The sequence below is a fragment of the Mus pahari genome, chromosome 4 (assembly GCF_900095145.1).
Source record: "Mus pahari chromosome 4, PAHARI_EIJ_v1.1, whole genome shotgun sequence".
Lineage (NCBI taxonomy): Eukaryota > Metazoa > Chordata > Mammalia > Rodentia > Muridae > Mus > Mus pahari.
The window spans coordinates 139,826,879-139,839,907 of record NC_034593.1 but is presented as its reverse complement, the minus strand read 5'-3'; the positions used below and the strand labels follow the sequence as shown (position 1 = coordinate 139,839,907).

The 13,029-nt window shown below is 43.1% G+C and overlaps 1 long non-coding RNA gene across 1 annotated transcript in view; it reads right to left on the bottom strand.

Moving 5' to 3' along the window:
- Positions 1 to 302: 302 nt before the first annotated feature.
- The window catches only part of LOC110320442, a 14,633-nt gene continuing 1,906 nt past the window's right edge, over positions 303 to 13,029 (bottom strand). The window contains exons 2-4 of the long non-coding RNA XR_002380456.1: positions 4,567 to 4,702; positions 2,877 to 2,995; positions 303 to 981 (exon numbers count right to left, since the gene is read on the bottom strand). This is a non-coding gene — a long non-coding RNA (uncharacterized LOC110320442). The remainder of the gene's footprint in view (positions 982 to 2,876; positions 2,996 to 4,566; positions 4,703 to 13,029) is intronic.

Sequence of the window (13,029 nt, the reverse complement as noted above, 5' to 3'; positions counted from 1 at the left end):
GTCCTGTGGTACCAAATATTCAGCCAAGATTAAATTATTTATGTAAAATAAATAAACATGTCCTTCTCATGAGTATGTGGATTTGTTTTCACTTTTTAAAAAAGAGATTTATTTATTTTACGTATATGAGTACACTGTCGCTATATTTGGACACACCAGAGAGGGCATCAGATCCCATTACAAATGGTTGTGAGCCACCATGTGGTTGCTGGGATTTGAACTCAGGACCTCTAGAAGAGCAGCCAGTGCTCCTAACCACTGAGCCATCTCTGCAGCCCCTTGTTTTCAATTTACCACAGAAAAGTTATAAAATGCATTTCTTTATATTATCAGTAAGTTATCAGTTTGATTTGTAAACCTATTTTATACACTTACACCTAGACTTGTGTAAAAATTTCCTGGACAGATGGAAAGTATTTGATAAGCTCTGTCTTACATAAACACACAGCATCTCAGAAAGCCCTTCTTGCTCTTCATGTATGCCTTGGGAGGCAACAAGGAGAGCTGATGTTCCCAGCTGCCCCCTGCCTCCTCTGTCCCTTCCTTGGCTGCTCCCTGTGGAGTTTGGGTTCTGCTGTGAGGGAAGCTCATGCGCTGGAGTTCTCTGTAACTGCCAAGGTCAGGCATTTCCTATAACTCAGTTTCATCTTGGGAGAGCGACAAATGTTTCTTGCCCAAGTTGCCTAACAGGCTCCATCACTCTTGGGAGTAACTCTTCTTCCCGTCACAAACACCACGGCAGAATGTCACTTTCTGTGGTCATTTCCATACCCTGGTTTCCAATCTACTGTCTCATAATGGGGTGCAACAGGGACCCCTGTGATGAAGCAAGTACTCAAGTCTCACACTTGCTAGTCACCCCTGGTGGTACCTCGTGAGACTGGGTGTGCCCCGGTCCAGACGCCTGCTCAGAGTTACGCTGTGTTCTTTGGATGTGAATCCTCTCACCTCGGTGCTGCCTGGGCTCCCGTGTCACTGACCCTGTGAGACAGAGGAGGCAGCAGTCGTGAACGGGTCAGAAGGCAGGCGTCTGAGTGCAGGAACATATAAACACAAACAGAGAGTGTCCGCCCACCCTGACCCCACCAAGGAACAAGAAAGCAGTGTGACTCAGGTTCAAAGGGCGAAGGGCAAAGGGCAGGCTTGTCAGAGGACTGGGAGATGTATGCTCATTTTATGTCATTTCTTGTGCACATTAATGGGGACACAGGGACAAAGGCCATGTCTGCAAAAGAAGTTAAACTGGTGGTATGAGCAAAATGTAAGACTATAAATAGCTTCTGCCTCAGCACCTTCTAAACCCTGCTTGACCGTGAAAGTGGGAAGGGTTTACTACCAAGTTGCCGTGGACACTGGGAGAAGGTGGACGTTTCCGGAGCTCGGAACACTGCACCAGATCTACACAAACAGAAACATGAAGTTCTGTTGTTTGGTAATGAATAATTTAATTCATTCTGCATCAGACTCCCCAGAAGCAAACCTTACAGTGGGGCTGAATTGCTGACTCAGAAAGTATCCCTTCTGAGTCTTTAACGTTTTCATTACTTTGGAGGTCTAATGGCATAGGAGGCAAATGATGTTACCGTGAAATCCATTCTTTCTTCAATAATTAAAACATATTGAAACTCTGAAGATATACATCTTTGCAAGTGCTCAGCTCTTTTGAAAGCTGGTTTAAAGAGAAGGCGAACAAAACCATGCTTACCAAGAACCAGGACAACATCCACAGATTGAAAGTGGCCCCTTCAAATTATCCATAAGGTCTCCGAGCATAAAGTTTTCATGACTAGTAAATTGTTAATGTTTTAATTGGCTTTAAAACATACGCACTGCTTCCTGAGAGAGAAGAAAGTGTGAGCACTAGAAATACTTACGGTGTGTCTTGGAGCTGGGACATGCCCTGGCCATCCCTACGTCTCCCCTCTCTGCTTCCCACCTGCCAGGAAGTGAGCAATCTCTTCCTTGGGCTGCCCTGATGCTCTGCCTACACATCCAGGGCCAGACAACCCTCTGAAACCCTTGAGAGAGGCTGCATCTTTTCTTCCAGAAGTTGTTCCTGTTGGGCTCTCTGTCACTGTGACACAAAAGCTAACTGTCCCTTCTTCATAAGCCACAGGTTTCTTTTCATCTTAGTGTTAAAACCGCCCACCACATTTCCCCCCAAGACCAAGTGTAAACTGTTGCCGCAGTTCAAGATCTCAACACACAGATTTTAACTGTTCTCATTCTGTAATCAATGTATCATGCCTCACAGAAAAACCACACTGTTTTTACAACTTCGAGTGAAATGCTGGGGACTTCACGGAAAACATCTATTTCCTGGTGCAGAAAACAAGGAGATACTGGAGTGGAGACTAGGTTCATTGAGGTTGTTGATGGGGGAAGAATTTAGCTGTGCTTGGTGGAGAATGTGATCTGGGCAGGAAGGATCCACTCAGCAGAGACAAGGAAGCATCAGGTCCTGTGTCCATGGAAACAAATCTACCTAAATTGAGCTCCTCATGTGGGGGAGGGAGCAGGGGCTGTTAGAATGAGGATCTTATCAATGTTTAGAATGAGGGATTCAGGAAGCAATGAACTATAATTTGGAGGTAAAGAGCTGTATTAAATTTTAACTCCACAGCCGGGCGTGGTGGCACACACCTTTAATCCCAGCTCTTGGGAGGCAGAGGCAGGTTATCTCTGTGAGTTTGAAGACAGCCTGGTCTATATAGTGAATTTCAGGACAGCCAGAACTTAACTCTGAGACTCTGCCTTGATAATCCCCCCAATTAAATTAAGTTAAATTTTAAAAATTAAAAAGAAAAGTCAGCTCTGCATGCACCAGCTCACTCCTGTACAAGAACTCCGCGAGACAGAGGTGACTATATCCTCACCATCTTACTTTTTCTTGGTTTGGTTTGAGTTTTTCAGGCAGGGTCTCAGGTAACCAGACTCCCTGAGAAACCAAAGATGACCTTGAGCTTCTGTTCCTCCGTCCTCTGTGGCTCAAGGACTGTAATTGCAGGAGAAATAAGAAAGTCAAAGTTTAGTTAATAACTTGTGCACATCGCTATCTGAGTAAGAGAGGCAAGCGAGTTGGACAACTCCATATCTCTGCTCCTTCTGTTGCACTACATTGAGCTGTGGTGTAGGAATGTCTTGGTCTGAGACTCTTTTTCTTCTGTGGAGACCATGAACATTTTGCCACATGGCTGTGACTTTCTTTCCTCAAAGCATAGCACATCCTTGGCATACAACCAATGATCAGTAAGTGTGAGGTGAATGCAAGCAAGGACTGACCAGTCCACTGGCTGGGGAGAACTGAGAATAGGGGAGAGTCATGGATGATACCCAGTCACACCATAAGCAGAAACACCAGAGGTGTGGTTACTAAATAGATGGGTGGGAAGGTATTTAGAATTCAGCCAGCCAAAGAGAAACTTGTTCCTGTGACAGGATGTAATTAGTTAACCCAACTGCCCCCAGTCAGTGCTGATGAGATTTGACAATTATAATACTAGAAGTAAGGCAGTGTGGCACACGCCTCAGTCCCAGCACTCGGGAGGCAGAAACAGGTTGATCTCTGTGATTTCAAGGCCAGCTTGGTCCTCATAGCAAGGCCCAGGCTATCCAGGGCTACATAGTGAGACCCTGTTTCAAAGCAACAATGATAATCCTAGAAATCAATGAATCAAGTAAATTTTAATACTCAGTGCACATCAAGCAATGGGTCTCATAAGGTAGACCTCATATTTGAAATGCCTAAAGTCGTCTTAGATTATTTATTATACACACAGCACTATGGCAAGCTGCATAGGGATACAACCATGGAGACACATTTGAAGGCCTGGATAGATGGTCAAAAGGTACAAGGCAGGAGTCGGGGCTGAAGGAGAAAGTAATTAAGCCCATTAAGGCTCAATGGCTTTTACGGACACTGTCTTTAAGTGGGGCCTTAGTGGTTCAGGAATATTTTACTGAGTGGAAAAGAAAGAGGGGGATTGATTTTTTTTAAGGGGATTGAACTTTAACTGAGAGAATCAACATGAAGCTCAGAAACACACAAAGAAATTCAGGGCACACAGCTCATGTGTGAGCAACAGTGGAAGATATATGTACAGAGTAAGCTGGGATGCAACCACAGATCCTATGCCTAGCGCTCTATGCTATGATATGGGCAATCCATTCTCTATACAGACCTACTAGGTCTTAGTACGGCAACGATGTGCTCTATACCTGTGCAATGTGGCAGCCACTGGGCACACGTGGCAGCTGAATATTTGCAGTGTGGCTCATTCGACAAAGAAATTAAAATTCTGATTGGATTTAAATTTAGCTGCATTTAACTATATTAAATTTAAATGTGGATAGACAATGGGTACCATGTGGGACCTGCATATGATGGCACTCAAACTTTTTGCAGAAGGAACCTAAGAGATGACTCAGCACTTAAGAGCTCTTGCTGCTTTTCTAGAGACCAGAATTCAGATCCCACAATCCACACAAGCAGCTTACAGTCATCCATAACTCCGACTCCAGGGGCCCTGACATCGTCTTCTGGCCTCTGTGACTGAGCTGACTTACCTGGGAAGAGCTCTCCTTAAGCATGCTCACTGCTTGGAGAGATGTGGTCCATTAGTCTTGTAATTTCACCCAATTAGAAGCAACATGGAAATTAATTAATTATACTGCAGAATGACAATTAACAGAGGAAACGTGGCTGGAAAGATGAGATAAAAACAGGAGCAGATGGTAGATTTCTGGTAATTTTTTTTTAAAAAAATTCTAGCACACCAACATGACTGACTTGTGACTACTGAGAAACATCACATTCTATTCCTTGGATGCTAAGGGTCCGTCTTACTCATCCCTGGAGACTAACATGTGCATTACTAATGCATTGTTCATGAGCCACAAGATAAAGACATAAAAATAAGGCAGTGTCAACACTCAGAAGGGTCCACTGCTTCTGATGCAGGTGTGCGGGATAGCACTTCAGACTTCTAGGCAATTAATGGATCCTTTGCATTCTGTCCAGCCTTTTTTAGACTCCAGGTCAGACAGCACTTGTGTCACCCACAGGGCTGAGCCACCTAGCTGGTCCAGGTGTGTGTCCTACTCACTTTACCTCCTGCCATTGGGGTCTGGTATACAGTAGGTCCTTATGAAATAACTGTTGACTGGAGGAATTATCCTGTGTTATTTTTTACTGTGATGCATGTAGCTCAGTTGTGTACTTATAAACTATTGCATTTCTGGATATTATAAAGCCACGGTTAGAGCTAAATTCCCTTAGCACCTAAAGATAGTCCTGTGAGATAATTTAGAATTCATATAAGGGGTTAATTCAAGCTGTCATGCTGTAATTTAAAAGTGTCAATATGTTTCATTTAACGGATATTAGAATGTTTATGTTTTCCCTTATAAATTCCTTTGACTGACTCTTAAGCATCTTATTATACAGATAAAATAGCTACAGATATAGGCATTTCATTCCTCCACCCATGTGTGCCTATTTGGGGATAGTCATTGTCCAAAACACAGAGCTATAAAGAATTCTAGGACATGGTTCCTGCATGTGAGGAGCCCAGAACAAGTGAGAGAAGAAACTGGAAACCAGCAATGGCCCACAATATAATGTATGTACAGTACAATGTTGACTCCAAATGCAGCAATGAAGACCAGTACAGTTTGGAAGGCTGGGATGCAGGAACGGTAGTCTTCTGTTTGAATCTCATTGTCTATCGCCTTTTGCTTGTACTGAATAAGTCTCTGTAGAAGTGTGGCACACACGCAGAGAAAGACTTGTCCTCTCACGTAGCTGAATGGGCATCCACACAATGAGCATACCCGTGCAAGCCTGCTCCCAAATGTAGGAGCAGAATGTCCACAGTCATCTCCAAGACTCTGTTCAAGCTCCCGGTCATTTCAGTAACCTGTGGGCAAACACTGTTGCAGTTTCTAAGTTTTCTTGTGATTAGTTTTGTACTTCATATAAATAGAATTACAGAGTGAACATTTTTTGTCTGACATTTGTTCAACGTATTTGTGAGCCTCATCCATCGACACTTACTTGGAGAGTGGTGATCCTCGGTGCTTGGGGGACTGCATTTTGTGAGTAACGTACGGTGTTTGCTATTGGGGACTGCTGCTGTAGTTTCCAGCTTTGGGCTGTTTCAGACAATGCTTCTATAAAGAACCTACTATATAATGAGTGGTTGCACAAATTTACCTTCTCCCCAAAGCACAGTAGATTCTCACAGCTCCACAGGCCCACTAGCTGATAATTGCCATCTTTTATTTTGTTCCCATGTAAGCGCTCCAGTGGGTATACACTGGTGTCATCTTGTGATATTAGTTTGCATTTTGTCCCACTTTTAGTGACTGTGATAAAACACCCGGACAAAGAAGTAACTCGGAGAAGAAAGCTGTTTACATCAAGTCCCAATTCCAGCTTATAGTCCATCATTCTGGGGAAGCCGAGGCAGGAGCTTCACTGAGTAGTCGCCTCACAGCCGTAATTAAGAGCAGAAAGCAGTGAATGAAGACATATGTGCTTGTCTCAATTTCTCACAGTGGCTTATGGAGCTCGATTTTGTTCTTACAAACTACTGTATTTCTAGATATTATATCTACACAATCCTACCTTGGTAATGGTGCCACCCACAGCGAACTGGATCCCTCCCCCCATTGATTACCTCAATTAATACACACTCAGAGACCGACCAATGAGGACTATCATTCCCTGAGACTTTTCGAAGGTGTTTCTTGGTTATATCAGTTTAGAAATAAAAGCTAGCCATCATGTTTTTTTCTATATTAATAAAGTGATCTATTGTGCCTTTGACCAGTTTTACAATGGCTTGTCTTTTCCTTTATTGATTTGTAGAAGTCGTTTATGCATTTGACTCCTTTATTGGCTGTCTGTATTGACAGCACACCTCCCTCTCCGTCTGGTGTGACTTCAGTTTCTTCATTGTATCCTTGGATGGACAGAACTTCTTACCCCTGATACTTCTTGTTACCCTGGCTACCTCCCTCTGGGTCAGGCGGGTGTGTCTTCGCTGTACCGGTTGTAGACAGTACGCCTCCCTCCCTGTCTGGTGTGTCTTTGCTTGTTGACAGCACACCTCCCTCTAGGTTGGGTGTGTCTTCACTTTTTTCATTGCATCCTTGGATGAGCAGCTTACCCCTGTTACTATCACTATTGTCTTTCACTCTTAACAGTGTCAACAACCTGCTTAAAACCTTTCATCTACATCCCAGTAACAGACATTTTCTCCTCCATGTTCTTCTAGAAGCTGTGTGCCTGTACTGTTTACAGTTAGATTGGAAGCACATTTGTTGTGCTGTTTAATCTCTCTGTACTCATGTGATCTAAGGCCCAGGTTCATTTTCTTCTTGTCCCAAAGGGAGAAACAGTGCCTGTTTAAGTTATGTGCCGACAAAGGAAGCAATGTGCGCAGTGTTTCGCTCGCCAACGTCTCCATGTATAAGTTGCTACACTGCATTGTGACCCACACAAAGATAACTTCCTTTCAAAAGATGTCGCCTATTAAAAACACAATTTAGGAAGTAATATAATAAATACTATAATCAAGTCATAAATGGGGGTGTCATCACAAGAAAGCAGTGCAAAGCAGACAGTAAAAGGAAAGCGGAGATGAAAACATTCTAACACCAGAAGACAAGGCCCAACAAAGGAGAAGGGAACAAAGATGCAATCGCCTTAATGTGCAATCTTTATCCATTTTGGTTAAAATGAATGATGAAAATAGAATTCCTTATTAGAGAAAGCACAATAAAACTAGCTCTCTCATCTACTCCAAACATGACTTATGGTGCTATAAATAGATCAGACCCTTCTGGAAACCACAAAATGATTTTTCCATTTCATCTAGCAATCCCACTTTGGGAAGTTTATACTAAGGAATAATTTAAAATGTGAAAAAATATGCATGGAGTTTGTACCAGAATTGCTTAGCGTAGCATAATAGTAGAAGCAACCAAAGTGTGCATCCTTGAGAGAAGATGGGAATGTTGCTTCAAGCCTTTCAGTGACTGAAAAGTCATCTGAAATGATGTGACAGCGTGAACATATAAGAATGGCCATGATGAGGTCTGTAAAGAGCTGCCTGTCTTGGTGAGAAGCTGGAGGGGACAGCAGGGCAAACAATTATCGAGGACAGTAAAAAGTGGAAGCAAAGTCTGGTGGGGTCTCTGTCCCGTGCTTTTTATGTGAGTTTATGTGATGCTTACTGTTTACCCTACTGTAAAATCCTCCACATGCATACGCCATCGCCTAACTTTAAAATTCATCTAAACCTAACTGATACACATTTCTCTCTTTCCACTAGACACTGAGCTCCTTGGGTCTTGTCCTTTGTATTTCTATCTCCAAATATGGGTTGGAAACCTAGTTATTCATAAATGTTAGATCAAGGAATGTGCTGCGCTTCCACTGTCTGTTGATGAAGTCATTAGGTAAGGTCCCCAGAACCATAGCTTTTTTTTTTTGGTGCCAGACTAAAATTAATCGACTTGAAATTTTTCTTAATTTTTTCAGACACCATGAGAAGTTTCAGTCTTTTAAATCCTAACCATAGAATTCCTGTTGATTTTTGAAATCTAGAATGTAAATGTCCAGTCTGTGTAGGGAAGAAAGGGAATATAGTGAAATTTCTCTTTGGCTGAAGAGTATCACATACTATTACATAGTCCTGCGTTCATCCCAAATTTAAGAAACTAACACATACATCTCAATGACCACAAAAGTTAGAGACACCCTAAAGAGAGACTGCTTGTTAACCGGAGGCTTGTTTATCAAAATGGTGTATGCAAAAGTGTGGAAGTGGGTCTTACTGCTTAGTGCTTTTTCTAGGGGATAAAAAGCTTCCAAACTTTTCACAGACTTAGACAATCCAATGGGTTATGAGTTAGTGAAGGAAATAGAATAATTAGAAGACAGATATTTTCTGCACTAAACATGAGAAATTCAGCACTCAGATATTTAATGATTAGAGACGGTATCCTTCCTATATAACCTCTGGATCCACAGATCTTTTGAGCAGAAAAGAGGGTTCAACAGTTGGAAACCCCCAGTGTAAGTTTGCTGCTATAATGCCTGTGATTTAAATGACACATTACTCCCAATACAAAATAATATCTACTGAAAAACCGAAGTGAGCAATGGAAAGTTCCTTAGAGAACAGTCATAGTGGGGATGGGGAATGTTTAGGGAGAAATGCCTACTGTGCAAGCATGAGGTTCGGAGTTCAATCCCCAGTGCCTACAGAGGGTGGGACCGGGGTGGAGGAAGCTGGCCTTTATGCCTGCAATTCCAGGGCTGGAGAGGCAGAGACAGGAGGATCCGAGGGCTTTCTGGTCTACCTGTCTAACCAGCCGATGAGCTCTAGGTTTGGTGAACAATGCTGTCTCAGAAAATAAGGTGAATAGTGAGCAAGGAAGAGACCTGAAGTCAACTTCTAGCCTCCACATAAATGTTTGGGCACACCGAAGCGCGCGCGCGCACACACACACACACACACACACATACACACACACACATACACACACACACAGGGTGGGGGTAGGAAAAGGAGATCCAGTGATAAAGGTAAAAGAAAACCTTTGTCAACTTGCAAAGCATTGTGCTGCTGATGTGTAAGGGAAGGATTGTATGGCACCAGTCTATAACCAAACTAATGCTTGCCATTGCACAACCTTGGAATTAGGCTCTCTGATTCTTGGTGAGTTCATTAACATGGTAGAAATAATGTATACCTTACTGGTTGTTTTAAAAGTTACTATGACATATAGACACATATGTAAGGCTGTATACTTTGTGAGGTTCTCAGCACATGAGGACACATAACAAATGCTACACTGTTGCACATTACAGTCTAAGTTGTCATTGTACAAGTACTGTCAGCTAGACTAATCCCTGCCATTGCCTTCATTCAGCTCCCAAGAGGGAAAGGGGGCAACTTCAGCATGAGAAATGTTTCCTTTTCATTCCTTTAAGTGTTATCAATAGAGAGTTTCTATTCTTTTACAAATGATCATACCGTCCATTGCCCTCTATTATCCTCCTCTCTTCTCCCCCTTCTCCTAGCAAACCTTTTCCTCTGTGATGATGTTTTCTGCATTATTGCTAAAGTCTTCCATGCTAAACTGGTGATAGTTAGATGATGGATGACAGACATGCCTGCCAGAGTCGCTGAGGGGCTGAATGTAGGCATGCATTAGCTGTCTAGACTAGTGGTTCTCAACCTGTGGATCGTAACCCATTTGGGGGTCAGAAAGACTTTTTCACAGGGGTTGCCTAAAGAAAGCAGGGGTTACCATCAGAAAACACAGATATTTACATTATAATGTATAATGATAGCAACATTACAGTTATGAAATAGGAACAAAAGTATTTTTATGGTTGGGGTCACTACAACATGTAGAACTGTATTAAAGGGTGGCAGCATCAGGAAAGTTGAGAACCATTGGTCTAGAGTCTAGCAGAGTGCAAACAAAGTCCTCAAGACTTCTTTGTGTGGATGGGCAAGTGGTCCTCCATCTTAGCCACTGGAGCAAGCCCAGCAGGCTTAGCCCTTTGCAGAGACAAGGTCTGTGTGTCAGCAGGAACTGGTTCCTTCTGGGTGACTCAGAGAGCAGTCCCTTTCAAAGCTCCTTCCTCCCCCAACATCCCTGGTCCTTTGAAAGTCCTTGTCATCGTCTTGTGATTATCTTTACTTCCACTTCCTCTGCCCCTTCCTAGGGAGAGGTCTGGACTGGCCCCCTTACTTTAAATCAATAGGGTCAGCTTTGATTTTTCCCACCACACTGGCCTCTATCTGATAGGTTCTTGCTTGTGTCTGATTTTCTGCTATCTTTGTGCTTTACTGCTTATCACAATCTGATGTTGTTTGATCATTTTCTGTGCCTTTCCCTCAATGTACTGTTTAAACTGCTTACTACATTTCATTCATTTGTTTGTTTGCTGTGTCTGTCTGTCTGTCAGTCTGTCTGCCTCTGTCTGTGTAGGTGGATGGGTGCTGACACCTGTGCCACAGCACCAGAATACATATATAGAGGTCAGAGGACAGATTTGGGAGTCAGTTCCCTCTTCCCAAGCACGTGGGTCCTGTGGAACAAGTCAGAACATCAGACTTGTACACACTGAGCTATCTTACTGGTCCTATCACACTTATTACACACACTTATTACACACACTCTCCAATGGAAACTAGAGTCCTTACCAGCAAGAGATTGTCTCAGTTACTGCCATAGCACAGAAACTTACCACGGTCTCCCAAGATGTGACCACAAGAGACAATTTTATTAATTTTCCTCAGATGTCCCAACTTCTATACCTTCAAAACGTTAACCATTCTAAAAAATTGTAAAAATTAAAGCCATACCAAAAGATTTTGAAGAGGATGGAGACAATTTCATTTGTATTAAATATAGAGTCCCAAAATGAAATCTTTGTTTCTTTAAACTTATTTGGTCATGACCCACTTATCTGAATATAAGGTAGGAAAATATCATGATGTGCTAATTGTTACCAAATATGCTGATGTGGAGAATGTTATCGTTTGTTGGAGCTTTTAGGAATGCGTCTCAGCAGTACAAGGGGCTTCAAGCTCTTTCTATACCCATCCATAGAAGCATCACAGAGCTGGTAAGACAGCATAGATTTGGCAAGGATGCCCCTGTGCTCCTGTCCCTGCTATCTTCAGCCCTGCTTTTAAAGCCTGTACTTTCTGCATATGCTCCGTCCCTATGAGGCCACAGCCTGTTGAACAGTGATGAGCATCTTGCCCTTCCTGCACCTCTCTGGGATACAGCAGCTGTCGCTCTCTAAGGCAGATGAAAACTTGCTACATCTGTTTCCAAGCTGGCTACACTGTGTTTTCTCTGACCCCTCTCTCTTTATTGGGTTGTTGCTGTCACTTGCTGGATTTACTAAAGACACTAAGAATCATGCATCACCTCGAAGTAGCACCAGCAACAGGGCCAAGGAAAGAATGACCTCAAGAAGACCTACAGGAACTGGCCTCTTCAGTCCCATGTGCTTCTACATCGACTAAGCCACCAGGCCCTAGGATTTTCCAAGGACTGCGACAATGACTGCACAGGGTCCCTCCAAAGCCTGCTGTCAACTAAGCTAGAGGAATATAAGTGGAGACATTCTCACAGAGGACACCAACGTCCTCAGAACTGAAAAATCGCCTCCACCAAGGTTACCACACGACACATTATTATGGCATGTGGCTTCACAAATGTTCACAAATTTTATTTAATTCTCAAAATTGAGCTAATTAAAATTTGATCTCCCTCCCTCTGGTCAAATAAAGCTGTAGCCATTCTCAGGCTTGAGCAACAGTGGCTTATGTGGACCAAGAAATAGGTCCAAGAAAAGATCTTGAAACAGACATTCAAATGGTGAGTTTTTAATTTGAAGTATTTAGAGCGCTGGTTTCTACCAGACCCCAGAAGCCAGGAGTCCGTATGTAGCTTTTGCCTCCTTTCTTCCACATACCCTCTCCAGAGTGGGCCCTTGCAGGCAGTTAGAGATCACATTCCCAGGAGGCCCAGAGCGTCTCTCAAAGAGGCAGTGAAAAGACATCGTATGTGGGAAATGAGCCATCTGGTAGCTGTGAGGAGGATGGGTACACCTTGGTAGTGATCTGTAACTGGGTAGCTACCAGTACACCTCGCTAGCCATCTCCTGTTAGGGCGTTCTGATGGCCCTTGGGTCAGTGACCACCTGACCCTCTAACCTGAGGTCCATGCACTCCACCCATCCAGTCCTCTGCAGTTTAAAGCAGACCCCAGCTCTCCACCACTCAGTCCCGTCTTCCTCCTTCAGCTCCTCCCAGCAGAAAAGATTCTTTGATGCTCACTAAATCTTGTGCTAAGGATTTCAGGCCTTCTACTCAAATGTTTAATTTGGCCCAACTTTTCTTTTTTCTTTTCTTTTCTTTTCTCTTTTCTTCCTTCCTTCCTTCCTTCCTTCCTTCCTTCCTTCCTTCCTTCCTTCCTTCCTTCCTT